At 39.0% G+C, this 15,358-nt stretch overlaps 1 long non-coding RNA gene across 1 annotated transcript; it reads left to right on the top strand.

Annotated features, from left to right (window-relative positions):
* Positions 1-501: 501 nt before the first annotated feature.
* Positions 502-15,171, top strand: LOC119489234. The gene is made up of 3 exons (XR_005207136.1): positions 502-644; positions 2,088-2,245; positions 14,988-15,171. It is a non-coding gene; the product is annotated as an uncharacterized LOC119489234 (long non-coding RNA).
* The last annotated feature ends 187 nt before the right edge of the window (positions 15,172-15,358 follow it).

The following is a 15,358-nucleotide window of genomic DNA, read 5'->3' as shown; positions in this document are numbered from 1 at the left end:
TCATTAACGTGTCATCAGTTACACAGCGCATGTGTTATACCCAGAGGTCTTAATGTTCTGGCTGATCGAAAAGCTTAAAAAAAATTCCTTCCTGAATCCGGATCATGATCTGGATCGTCACCAAAATCTAATGGATTGTTCATTGTGCCACACCCACCTGTCCAAAAACATTTCATTCAAATACATCGCAGACTTTTGGAGAAATCCTCCAAAGGGACAAACCAACAAACCAACCAGCCACGCCGTGAAAACATAACCTCCTTCCTAGGCCATCGGCCTTTGTGGAGGTAATAAATAAGGATTAATACAAGCTAAATAAATAGAGAAGCAAATTGAAACAGAAATAATCAATTTATATCACATTTTGTCAATTAATTCATGGCTTTAATATTATGATATTGCTATATTTAATGACATATTTATTTATCGAGTCACGCGCGGTAAACTGAATCAAAGGAATCAAAACCTGCCCCGCCATTATCTTATCTCCGCGTGCTCCCTTTAGTGCACCAATCACAGCAGACGACGATGTAACAAGGAGTGGGCTATTCAGCCGCTCACAGATACAATAAATGAAAAGCAAAACTTCTACACAGGACAGATATCATTTCATTTTCACAGTTAGGAGAGCGACTGACAGCATGGTAAGAGTTCATTCTGGTTTGTTTGTGGTTGTGAATGCTCGAAGCCACACTTAGCTACTCATTTAGCATTGAGCTAATGTTGCTGCAGTGTTACACACCTGTTAGCCTGTCTCCAATCAGTACCATGGCATATTTAGATATAGATAATTGTCATAGCTGTTTGTTAAAGTTGGTCTTTGTATACAGTCTACCTATAGTTAGCTCCCATTAAATAAATAATAATATTTTCCAAGGAAACCTAACCAAAATATCAAAAGTATTTACATTTTCGAATGAGCAAAATCACCAAACGATAATGAAAAGGTAAAGTCCAATGACACTTTAAAGGCAAGAAATAATCATTTAAATATGCCTTTTAAATTGTGTTTATGTCCCAGAATCATGTTCATTTTGTTAGTATATTGGCCTCCATCCAGAGATCATAGCAAAGTTGCAGGCAATGTTTATAATATTTTGTATGAAAACTACCTTGTACCTCTTTTTTATTCATGCAACATCACAAACAAAAGAGCACATTTGGCTTACGCCTGCAACACCAAGACCCCATAGAATCACTCTCTTTTTTTATATGAACACTCACTATGGTGTGATTTGTTGCTCATACAATGCCATCTTTGTTTCTTTAATATACTCTCCATGCTGATTAGCAATTTGTTTAGTTTCTTGATATTTAAGGTATTGATGCTTTGTTAAAGCACCTGAGAGGGGAGAACAGTAAGAGCAAAGCCTCAAGGCAGAACACAACGGGAGAGGGATTCAGGTAAGCACCATTCATTTTTTTGTGTACTTAAAAACAACATAAAGACAAAAGCTTTTGTACTGTAGAAGCAAATGGATCTGTATTGCAGTACTAGAATACATATTCTCTTTTATTTCTGCTTTGTTTAATCTCAATTTATCAGAATCAGAATCAGAAATACTTTATTGATCCCAGGGGGAAATTGTTACAATTGCTCTTGTATAAACATAAAGGAAATGTAAGAAGAAATAAAATATAAAGCAGTATGTAACATGTAAATTATGTACATAATGCTACAAATAAAATACAATATCTGTAAAGAAATATAGAGCACTCAAAATTAACAAATAAGGAAAACCGGATAAAAAGAATATGAAATATGTACAAATATGCATTAAGTCGTGCAATATATAACAAATAACCCAGTGCAAAAAAGTAAATACAAAATGCTGAGAAGTGGGATCTATTAAGTACGTTAAATATAAATGCCAGAATGGTATAAAATAAAAAATTATTACTGTATTTCCTTTTCTTATATGCGTAGAATCCAAACTTTAAGATGTATAATAGCCTTTGTTGAGCAGTGTCCCGTCATCATCATAAACACGTGGCGAGCTGGAGTGAAGATTCAAAGCATCCAACTTTATTGGGAAGTCAAGACAAACTTGATAAGTAAGAATCATTTCTTCTCCTCCCTTCTCCAGTGTCTGAAACCACATCTACAAACTTTGAGCTCCATGTTTGTTAAGCAAACGTTATCTTCACATTTCAGCAAATCAAACATGAACGGTCAGCTTTACCTGAAACGGATTCTTCCCAGTATGACTGCTGTGTGGTTATGGCAATGTCTCATGCTGCTGAGGTAAGACAGGTGCTTTTTTGTTGTTGTTTTTTTTTCTTAGAGCAATCGTAGTGATTGCAATAAAGAGAGCCTATGACAACGAAAGTTGTTGCATCACCTGGAGCGTTCCAAAGTCCATGCCATCATGGTTATCTCAGGTTTGAGCCTGGAGACTACAAACTCCTAACGAAAAGCCTGCTTACAAACTGGGGACAGTTAGTTTGAAAAGACATGGGTATTTATGTGGCAGGGAAGGTCACACAAAATACACTATTAAGTTGCATTATAGGATCTAGTGTTTGCAGGGCTTGACAAATATTACGGACTAAAAAGTCAGGATATCTCTGATATCTCATAGGGAACATTTGTGTGGCATTTGTGTTTGTCCTTCAAGGTAAAAAGAGGGTGAGCCATGATGACGTTACTCTGTCCATTTAGCAACACAGGACAGTTAATTGTGTTTTCTATTTTTATTTGATGCTTGAGTTGGTCCTTTGTATCCACAGTCTTCAGTGTAATGCTTCTAACTCCAGTAGAGGGCACTTAATGCTCAAGTATACTGTGTTGAGCAAGAGAGCTTTTTTTTTAAGAATATTTCTCGGCATTTTGTCTTTGCTGACAGTTGACAGTGAAGAGGCAGACAGGAAACGGGGGTGGGAGGGGGGATGTATGACATGCAACAAAGGTCCCCAGCTGGAATCAAAACTGCGCTCCTGAAGAGAATCTCTTTAATGAGGTCTGCAACCCGCAGTTCTACTTTCTTACCAAAATAAGGGAATATCAGTCTTCTAATGACCAGGGGCCGGATTCATAAAGCTTCCTAATACAAAAGATTTGCTCTTAGTGCCAAAATTCTAAAGAAATTCTTAGAATTTCCCCTTACAGATAAGACTAGATCCTGTAAAAATAAAAGTTATTCAAAGCATTTTAGCCCTTAAGAGAGCTCCTAAGGTGAAACACTTTTAGGAGTAGGAAGGAACTCTTTTAAAAGACTTAGAGTTTCTTAAGGGAGGAGAAATATTATCCGAACGCTGAATGACAGTGTGTTAATGAAACGCCAAAGATTAAATCCTGGATGTTTAATGTTTGTGGTCGATCTCATTAGACATGTGCTCACATCTCCCACCCAACACAATGACACTATACACCAGAAATTAAAGTGATTACAACACTAAGATATTTGACTTACTGAAAAAAATGCAACAGTGGTTTGCTGGTTATAGATCTATAGTTAACACTTTATAATAACCATAATTTATAAGTGGTAAATTGATAGTTATGAAACTTAGGTAATAGTTTATTTTCCTGTTAGCAAACAATGAAATGATAATTAAAAATGTTTTATTCATTATTAGTAATGCTATATGTTATATTAACAGCTTTTTGTTGCACACATATAAACATTATATATACTTATATATATACTATATATACATATATATTATATATATAGTTTTTATTAGTGATTACGAAATTATTTATAAACCTTAAAGAAATTGTTTTTAAAACATCTATAGACATTGAATAGAGAGATGGACAGTTAATAATAGATTTTGTAAATGTCTGTAAACATTATTTGGATGCTATTATATCAGTCACAAGAGGTGATTATAATAGCTTGTTAAAAGGTTAATAAGTCTTTGTAAAGCATCTATAAACATTTATTGATAATATTTGATCAATGGTTTAATAAGGTTTTTGGACCATCTATTTATGTAATGTTTATAGATGTTTTACAAACATTTCTTAAAGGTTTTACAGTTCAGTTGGTAATAATTAACAAATACTTAGTATAGTATATGAAATGTTATGTGTGCACAATAAACTGTTAATAAATAGCTTACTATTTAATCGTAATGTATTGTTATTGTCTCCTATCAGCTATGATACAATATAGAATTTATAAACCAATTATTTAATATTACACAAACTAATGATTAAGAAACATATAAAATAAATTATAGCATTACTAAAAAAATACTAAACATTATTGATTATCATTTAATTGTTTGTTAACAGTAAAATAACTATTAAGTGAGTTTAATTAACTATCAATTTACCATTTATAAATTATGGTATTATATAGTGTTACCGATTTACATACCAACCAACGCAGCTACTTATTAGACTGGCCAGCAATCACAGAAACTGAAGAAAAGCCATTGAGCCATTTCCCCCCGTTAATATCAAAGTACCCTGCTTAAATTACCAGCATGGTAAATTAAACATAGGCTGATAAATATAACTATCAGCAGTGAATAGGCTACTGCGCAGTAGGTCTTATGATTTTAAACATTTTATTGGCGCTTTCAAAGTGGCTTACAATTTATTCAACAGAGATGTTCATTGCAAAAAATGTATTCATAATTACACCATATCTTAAGAGAGATAACATTCTATGATTAGGCCTATCTATTTCACTGTTCAAGAGTGCATCTTTATTCTTTTCATCAACCCATCACCAACTTTTTAAAAGAATACGTCATAGATAGCAATGCGATCAATCCTCACTAAGGTAAGTTTCTTTCCTTGCCTAGAGTTACACTGAGAAATTTCCTAAATCATTCCTAAAGTAGAAATTTTTAAGCTAGAAAGTTAGGCGCTCTCTGACATTATTCTCAAATGTTTGTGAATACGGCCTCAGGAGCTTTCCATAAAAAACCATTTAATTGAAGTAAAACATTGAGTGGAGTGGAACTATGTTTCAGGAATGCCAGTAAGAACTTTGAAAGATATGTGTCTTGAGGGCATGAAAGTACACTACAGGCTGGTTTAGTTGCCCAAACAAAGACAAATGCAAATCTCTAAGGATCAGGTCTAGTCTTCTTTGTTTAAAAAGGGACTATTTGTAAACTTTCAGAAATGCTTGTTAACAGTGACACCTGTGGCCGTTAAGTCAACGAAAGTCAGCATCGGGCTTGCGCTTGTACTCGCTCTAAAATAGACATGAACGAGCATCGCTCAAAAACAGTGGAGGCGACGCACGTCAGCTAAAACCACATATCACTCTATATTTCAGCTGCTTGGCGAGTAATGTTAGCTGACCAGAACGAAGGTCTCTCCATGGAACATGAGTTATATCTGATCCTAGTGTTGGCTTTTGGCTGAAGCAGGAAAAGCGGGTCGGGTGCCGGGGCTGAAGCAGGAGAGAAACGTTATCGTCTCCGATTGGCGCCCGCAGGGAGACACTGGCACCCGGTCGAGACGATAACGTTTCTCTCTGCGGAGCCCGTCACTTCACAAGACACAGGAAACCTCTGTTGGTCTGGAGGACTGAAGCATTATTCTGCACAAACGTCCATTCACTAGATATTCTCAGAGCTAAACTACTCATCTGCGGTGTGTGAGTGAAGGCAAGCAGCAGAGGAGGAGAGACTCCAGCCACACGCGAGCGCGCAATGGATCCCGACCCGGTAGATTTAACTTGTAAGAAGTTACAAACAGTCACTTTAAATCTGCTGCATTGATTTGGACCATTCTGTCCATATTCTCTGGGAAGTCCCCCATGCCATCAGTTTTGTGTGTAGAAAGGCTGCAGTCGTAAAGTGTATTCCATCCACTGACACGTAATAAAATCCTACGAGAGCTGCTCTCTCTCTCTCTGACCTTCTCAAGCAGAGATCCAGATGATTTTAAGACCTACTGTATACTCGTATAAACAGCATGTTTATAGGTGAGTCACAGTCGCTTCCCTGGTACTGTGGACGATGTGGATGAACAGCATGTCCCAGTTCAGCACATCACAAGTACCTAACGGCATTGGAAGAACAAAGCCAGTTACTCTTCATCCAGCCGTGTGGAGGGGGTAGCTAACAATGTACATACTGTTCAAATAAAAGTAATAAAGCATGTGTAAAATGCAACAGTTATCCTACTAACAACATCGAAATATTTTGCATGCACTTAAACTGGTCTCATAGGGAACATTTGTTTTGAAATAGTGTTTGTCCTTGATGTAAAAGAGACACAAACAGGTTGTGGAGTGTCCCCTGGTGGGTAACGCTTCCCCACTGGTAGAGCAGATTGATCGGATGTCACTTGATGTCATCCAGCAGCAACTGTCTGACTATGTCCGGTGAGCTGGACATTCTGGTGTGACATTCTGGTGTCACTTTCCCCGGTGTTCTGTGTTTGAATGTGTCATTGCATTCATGCATCTGTGTTTATTTTGGTTAATGATAGCACAGTCTTTCGGAAGCAAGCCACAGCTATAGATAGACTGTGAACTTGCTATGTAACCCGTCTTCTAATGCCTCTTTGACTCATGTGACAAACACAGGTTACGTGTCTTGAGAGACATCCAGTCGGGGCTCCTGAAAGCTTGAGACACTGGATTGTATATTTGAGGAAACCACAGAGGAAGTGTTGGTGATGGTGAGCCTCTCTCAGTATTAGCTGGGGCCCTAGTTGAATCCTCTTGACCATTAAACGCGTTTTATTTACACACAGACTACATAGGCTTTGCAAGAAACTTTAACCCTCCTCTGCAGGAGTTCAAACTTTAGCACAAGGGCAAAGTGTAGTGTGACAATACTCGGTTTCACTTTTCAGGGAGTGAGTCAATTTCAACTCCATAGGGCCAACCACATGTCACGCCAAAGCGCGTAATAGACCAAGCAGAGGATAGCGTGTCAGTGTCACGTTTTGCAGAGGAGACATGAATATTACATCATGTATGAAGGTGGCAGTACCAGCAGGGGCAACAAAACGTCACTGTTGGCCTTGAAAATAAGTATGTAAACTAAGTAAAATACGTACAGTAACAACATAACATCAGTACGGATAACAACGTCATGAACGTCACATAACGTAACTTACAAAACAAAACACCGGCCTCCTTGTTGAAAGTCCTGTTTGTTGGACACCATCCACCTGCCCGTCCCACCATAAAGCAGTCTTTCTCACTTTTATTCTACGTCACTAGCTCTGAGCGGAGCACATTACACGGATGCATTTACATTTACATTGCAGTCAGTACAAACATGGTGTAACACTGACAAGCCTAAAACCAAGAACAGCATTCTTATTACACGCTTTTGCCTTGCGCATCGTCATGTCATTCACATGCCTTTTCGTGTGACTGGACTGATAGGTCAGACTGTAACTTCTGTGGATTATGTGAGTTGCAGATGTATGAATTTACTTAATTGTGGCTTTGCGTTTATTGAAACAATCATGTCTTTCTATGTAATTAATAGTTGGCAACTTTTTTAAATTAACTTTTAAAGGGACTGTACCTTCATACACATATAAACCATTGCGGGTCGGTGTCCCATGCACGCTCGCGTGTGGCTAAGCTGTTCAGACTCAGACTCCAACACAAACTACACGGAAGCACCGAAACCACAAAGTTGTATCTAGTGAAGCCCGTCTGTTAAACAGTGTTGGCCGCGGTCGGAGGACGCGGGGGAGACCGTAGCTTTGGTCTCCAGGACCAGAGTCTCTGCTGTACTCTGCTCCTCTGCCTGCCTGCCTTCACTCACACACCACACTCGTTCTCACTCGCTCAGCTCGCTCCACTCTCACATGCATGCACGCACACTCCACACTGCAGAAGAGTTAGTAGCTCTGAGAATATCTAGTGAATGTTCAGTGGACGTTTGTGCAGAAATAACTGCTGCAGCTCCTCCAGACCAACAGAGGTTTCCCGTGTCTTGTGAAGTGACGGGGCTCCGCAGAGAGAAACGTTATCGTCTCCGACCAAAACTCCGGTGTCTCCCCTGTTCCCTCCGGCCGCGGTCGGGAGGCTGAAGCAGGAAAAGCCAACACTAGGATCAGCATTGATTCATGGAGAGACCTTCGTCTGGTCAGCTAACATTACTGCCAAGCAGCTGAAATATAGAGTGATATTGTGCTTTTAGCTGACGTGTGTCGCCTCACTGTTTTGAGCGATGCTCGTTCATGTCTATGTAGAGCGAGCCCGACGCTGACTTTGGCTGACTTAACGGCCACAGGGGTCGCTGTTAACAAGCAATTCTGATTCTTACAAACAGTCCCTTTAAGGGTAGGTGTCATCTCAAATATTTACAGACTGTTAAAATTTGGTTTAGGTTAGTTTTTTTATATTCTTGGTGTCTGACACATAGTCACTGTCAAATTTCGTAGAGTAGATAATCAACAACGTCTTCAATTTGTGCTCTGCAAAGTAGTTTAAAAGAAACATCCTTTGCTGACGCTTATTTTAAAGGGGACATATCATGAAACACTCCCCTTTTCCAGGGCTTGTGCTCATACATCTGGGTATCTGGAGTTCCTACCAACCCACAAACTGTGAAATAAGACGACCCAGTCAGTTTTTTTTGGGCTGTCTAGATCAGAAAACGTGATTCAGCAAGCCATTCATATTCGGCTCCCCTACCTATGTCACATGACGGCTCATTAGAATATATCGCCCACAGTTTGAGAACTACCTTTGCAAAGGTGCACCATAATTTTCTCGCAAGCCGATCAGAGCAGACGGGGTCTTAAAGAGATAAGAGCTAAAAAGGAGCATTTCAGACAGAGACCAGCCCATTCTCATTCCCATGGCGTTAAATACAGAGGCTTTGTCACGGCCGCTGACGTTTGGTGCCGCCGCACACGGCACCCTTTAGCGCCGGCATGAAATGTACCGGGTGTTCCATTAATTATAATTTAAACCCATCCACGGCAACAGTAAACGCTCAAAGAAAGTGTCACGTTAGTGTAGTGACATAATTTAACGTGCGAAAAGACACACTGGGCGGGCGGGAGGGGAGGTAGAGTGGTCCAACAAACACAAGGCTTTCATCCAGGAGACCGCTGTTCGTGTCCTGTGCGTTAAGTTTCACTTTTACGTTACAATCAGCTGTTCTTTTGTGTCCTGTTTTCACAACGATCAGTGTCACTTTCACTGTTCAAAAATAGTAGATTTAACTATTTGATGTTGTTTTTTCCTTTAACTATAGTGTTTTTTTTGTCCTAAACCTAAAGTTACGTCAAGGGGCATGACAGAGTGGCAGTATGTGTTTTTTGAACATTAAAGAATGTAAACACAGTCTAGTAGAAACCAGAAAATACAAGTATGTACCTGAAAATGAGCATATGTTCCCTTTAAGTCTCTTTAATAAACTGCTCTAATTAACAGAATAGGATTTTGTGGCGCTATTTGGTGAAAATGAGGGTGGATGCAAGGACAGATATGACCCATATATGAGTTGAATTAGAGGAACGGAAAAAAAAAGTCCTGTGTCATCTTCCAGCATAACTTAATGTGTTTCAGAGTCCAAGGGCGTTGACCCGCACTGAGAGCGGAAGCATTTTATATCCTTTGGCTGCTCTGCCGCTGATTGTCACAGCTGTGTTCTACAGCTGCAGCTCCAGTTGGCAACACACACTGTCCTGCAGGTACTCTAATGTAACACACAGAGCTGGTCAGTGCTGGAGTGAGTCATCTGACATCTTCACCACCATACCTCATGGCTGAATCTAATAATGTGTACAGAGTGCAAGCACAGCAACATAACAGGGAGTCAATCAGATTTGGCTTGTGCTCGCAGAGCGCTCCTAAATTTATAATGTTATGAAGGACCGTCCCAGCTGGATAAAGTTGTCTCTCAGTAGTGACATGAAGCTGTTTAATAAGCCTGACTTTAATATCTGTGTTTGGTTGTTTGCTTCTATAGTGTATTCAGCTCTCTAAGCCAGCATCCAGCTCATCAGCTGTGTTAACACTCTCTGAAGGCGGAAGAGAAAAATTAGACATCAAACTTTTTTATAATGTTATGTTGATTTTACCAGTCTGGCGACCTGTCCAAGCTGTACCCTGCCTTCGCCCAATGTCATCTGGGATCGGCTCCAGCCCCCCCGCAACCCTGAATAGGATAAGCGGTTTCAGATAATGGATGGATGGACGGATGATTTTACCACTAATTTAGACTCTCTGGGCAATAGATGCTGTTACCTTACTGGACTCTAGACTCCAAACACCAATAGATGCTGTTACCTTACTGGACTCTAGACTCCAAACACCAATAGATGTTGTTACCTTACTGGACTCTAGACTCCAAACACCAATAGATGCTGTTACCTTACTGGACTCTAGACTCCAAACACCAATAGATGCTGTTACCTTACTGGACTCTAGACTCCAAACACCAATAGATGCTGTTACCTTACTGGACTCTAGACTCCAAACATCAATAGATGCTGTTACCTTACTGGACTCTAGACTCCAAACACCAATAGATGCTGTTACCTTACTGGACTCTAGACTCCAAACATCAATAGATGGTGTTACCTTACTGGACTCTAGACTCCAAACACCAATAGATGCTGTTACCTTACTGGACTCTAGACTCCAAACACCAATAGATGCTGTTACCTTACTGGACTCTAGACTCCAAACACCAATAGATGGTGTTACCTTACTGGACTCTAGACTCCAAACACCAATAGATGCTGTTACCTTACTGGACTCTAGACTCCAAACACCAATAGATGCTGTTACCTTACTGGACTCTAGACTCCAAACACCAATAGATGGTGTTACCTTACTGGACTCTAAACTCCAAACACCAATAGATGGCGTTTGTGAGTCACACAGGACTGGGCCAGGAGTCGAGGATGCCCAAGTATCCTTAACATTTCGTGGAATGGTACATTGGTTTTGGGACCTATAATAATGGGTTGAGACAGTTTTGACTAAACACAATTTTTCCAGTCCTTTTCTGCTGACAGGAGGCAAGGGAGGAGTCCATAAATCACACCCCTGTGGTCAGTGAGATGCTTCGAGTATGTATTCACGGTCAAAGAACAGAAATGATGTCTCATGTATTAAGGAAGAGTCTAGAGAGCACAGGAACAAATGTCTGCTCTGAGGCCTGCACTTTACTTGGTGATTCTGCCTCTGAGATAAAGCGTGTTGTTTACAGCATATACTTTATATGGTGCTCTTGAATATGGTATCAACAAAGAAGCTCAAATTTGAAATATTAAATATTGCTATTGCTACAGCAGTGGTTCCCAACTTTTGTGGCTCCTTTGGGTAGTATCATTTTTTGTTCTGCTTTTTGCATTTCTCTCTTATTCATCATCTTATGACCCCCAAGATGTAGGCTATTTTGTAAACCCTTGCAGTGGTCTCAACCCCAAGGTTGGGAACCGCTGTCCAACTGTGGGCCTGTGGGGTATCTTTCTTTTCCTCCAAGGTTGAATGGCTTCTCCTCTTTATGGCTTGGCCAAGTCTTAATTTTACACATACCTCCCTCATTTTCCCTCATGTTACAGTATCCATCGACATAGATAGATAGATTAGCACCAGCCACCAGCCAAATATGGTCAAATATGTAGCTGCTAGATCTGCTTCACTCACCAGCGAAAAATCAATGGTAATCTATTGAGTGGCTGGTAGATTTTGGAATCCACCAGCCACAGTGGAAGAAAAAAAGTTAATTTCCAACACTGATATTAACACTGGAGATGAATATCTATAGTATACACAATATACTGTATATAAAGAGTATATTAGAATACACTATAAATCTACCAGACTACTGCAACTAACATACCAAATATAAAATCTAAACATAGAATAACAATAACATTCTATATACATTCGCAAAATGTGCCATGACATACTAACATAACATAAATTAGCAAAGTGTGCAAGTTGCAATTTTTGTCTTAAATCAAAATTAAATGAGGTAGAAAAAAACGATGTGCAAGTTGAACTTGTGCAAGGCTATTGCAGGAGCAAAACAGAATGGAGTGTGGTTGAGACAGAAACTATGAAACTGAGAGTTCTCTGACAGCAAAGTTGAATCAATCTGTTAGAGAAAGAGCATCGCTGTCTGTCCAGCAGGTGGTGGAGAGGGTAGTCAGGATTATCCATAATGGATAACCGTTTGTTCAGTGTCCTCCTCTCCACCGCAACTTCAAAAGTGTCTGGTTTGCTAAACCTAACTAATAACATTTTCTTTTCATTTGTCATGCCTTCTTTTTATTACACAGCTATCACACAGGGAGAGGCTGAATTTAAAGTCCCCTTCCACTCAAAAATATGTTTTGCTTTATTCTCACTTCACTTGGATGTTTGAGGTTCACTGTGCAGAATGATGTACTGTATGTGTCTCTGTGCTCATCTTAAAGGGGACATATCATGCTCATTTCCGGGTTCATACTTGTATTTTGGGTTTCTACTAGAACATGTGTACATGCTTTAATGTAAAAAAAACAAACACATTATTTTTCTCATACTGCCTGTCTGAATATACCTGTATTCACCCTCTGTCTGAAACGCTCCATTTTAGCGCCTGTCTCTTTAAGACCCCCTACCGAAAAAGCCCAGTCTGCTCCGGTTGGCTTGCGAGAAAAATATGGCGCACCTTTGCAAAGGTAGTTTTCAAGCCGTGGGTGGAGATCGTGGATGTATAAAGAGAACTGGATCCAGCGTTGGAGGCGGGGCCCCGTTCATTCCTTTGAAAGTTGCTCAGTGGCGCATGATGTCTTTTTGGGGCCAATGGCATCATGTGACGGACACGGAAGTTGCAGTACCATCGTTGGGCCACAACAAAAGTTCGGATCGACGACCGGCGCACTTCCTGGGGGCTTGGTGGAGATACTCAGATGGGGAGGGCGGTATATTCTAATGATCCTGCATGTGACATAGGAAGGGGAGCCATGTTTTCTGATCTGGACAGCCCACAAAAATCTGACTGGGTTGTCTTATTTTACAGTTTGTGGGTTGGTAGGCACTCCAGATACCCAAATGGATGTGCACATGCACTGGAAAAGTGAGTTTTTCACAATATGATATTTTCTTAGATTATGGATTTCTCGGTGTGGCAGAAGGAGTAACTTTAAGAATTTGTAACAAGGCATTTGAACTTTTATTGTGGAAAAAAAAACACATCAGACACAAATAATCATTAAAAGTACATCTATGTCTTAAAACATGTCTGGAAGAAAGTTAATTTTTAATAATGTAGCTCTTGTAATCTAATTAGACTGTAAAAATACAGTATCTCACAAGTGCTACATTCATAACATACCAACCAGCTTGATAAGCCCATTCTGTTCGTCTCTGTTTTAGCCTATTTTGGTGAGCAAATGAGAACAGCTCCTCGCCAAATCTATTCAGGGTTCAGCTTTTAATTGGCAACAGCTGTCTCTGAGTGTTACAGTGCGCTCTTTACACCAGTGACATGAGTGGACACAAACATACAGCCCTCCACACAGCTCCTGACATTAGTTTACCACATATTACTGTGTGTGGATGTATATTTAGGACATGGCTCTGATGGGACAGAAACACAGGACAGTTAATTGTGTTCCTACTTTTACTCAATGCTTGGGTTGGTCCTTTGTGTCCACTGCTGGAGAAGTTATTTCAGTCTTTGGTGTAGTGCCCCTTCTCACACCAGTAGAGGGCGCTTAATGCTCAAGTTTACTGGGTTAGAGCTCTTTTAATGAAGTCTATAAAGCAGTTCTATTTTCTACCAAAATAAGGGAATCTTAGTCTTTTAATGACCAGGATTTTTCCATAATAACATTTATTTACCATTAATTTATTAAGTAAAACACTGAGTAGAGTGGAACTACGTTTCAGAAATGCTAGTAAGGTATTTGAAAAATATGTGTCTTGAGGGCATGAAAAGTACACAACAGGCGTGGAGCAGGTTTATTGCCCAATCAAAGGAAGATGACAAATCCCTGAGGATTTGCTCTATTCTTCATTGTTTAAGTAAAGTTTTTTGACATATTAAAAGATTTTTTATGTCACTGACATATCCTTGTGTGATCCATACAATAAAAATAATCTTGTAATGCTTTCCAAATGTCTACATAAAGTCCCTGCAGGAAATGTTATTATAGGACTATTATACTAATATTATACAGGACAAAACAGAGAATGGCTTCACTATTTTATCCCATGCCATTGTACTTTTTACTCCACTACATTTATCCTACAGTTATAGTCACTGGTTACTTTGCAGATTATAGTTTTGAAGTTTATGACGCATTAAACTGCCCAACAGTATATAAAGTAGTTAAAAGCATCTCCACCAGATACAACATGAAAACACTTCTTACACGTCTATATGCATCAGTATACAGTATATGCATGTGAGGCTTCTACATTGACTACTGTTTTTAATACAATAAGAAGACTTTGCTGATAATACTTTGTATGTATACTTCACTAAGAGAAGAATGCACAACTTGCTTGTAATGGAGTATTTTTATGGTATTATTACTTTTACTTAAGACAAGGCTCTGAATACTTCTTCCACCACTGCAATACAGTGACATATGTAACCAGTGGTGGAAGAAGTACATACTACATACATTTACTCAAGTACTGTGCTTACGAACAACTCTGAGGTACTTGTTGTTGAGTATTTCCATTCTAAGCTACTTTATACGTCTACTCCAGTGAAAACATGTACATGTACTTTTTAGTCCACTACATGTATTTGACACTTACAGGTACTACTCGCTTTTTTACATAAAAACACATGATATGCTTATATGATATGATGCAGTACTGTACTGTACTGTACTGTATGACCCGGTAGTATAAAAGTATCTAGTACATTGACAAACTACAACATTAAAATGTTCTTACGTGTGTTTTTGGTCATAAATAGATAATGTAATAATAATATAATATAAAACTGTGAAAGGAGCCATTCTGCGTAATTAATAGGCTACTTTTACTCTTGATACCTATGTACATTTTGCATACTTCTGTACTTTTACTGAAGTAATATTTTGAATTCATGATTTTTATTTTATTTTTTAGACTATGGCATTCCTACTGTGGATCTGGGTACCAGTGGTGGAAAGTTACTAAGTACATTTACTCAAGTACTGTATTTAAGTACAATTTTGAGTTACTTGTACTTTGTGTGAGTATTGTAATTTTACGCTACTGTACTTTATACTTCTACATCACTACAATTCAGAGGGAAATATTGTCGCCTACTTTTTACTCTACTACATTTATTTGGTACCTGCAGTTACTTTGCAGATGAGGATTGGAAAAAAACTATAATGAGCATATAACGCATTGTTATACAGTAAATAAAACCACCCACGTTATAAAAAGATAATAAAAGTAGCTGTATTGCAGCCAGCTATTAAAATGCATCTTACATGTTACTGCACCAAAAA

Source organism: Sebastes umbrosus, chromosome 6, assembly GCF_015220745.1.
Source record: "Sebastes umbrosus isolate fSebUmb1 chromosome 6, fSebUmb1.pri, whole genome shotgun sequence".
Classification (NCBI taxonomy): Eukaryota; Metazoa; Chordata; class Actinopteri; order Perciformes; family Sebastidae; genus Sebastes; species Sebastes umbrosus.
The sequence above is the reverse complement of the archived record's forward strand: the minus strand, read 5'-3'. Positions and strand labels throughout refer to the sequence as shown.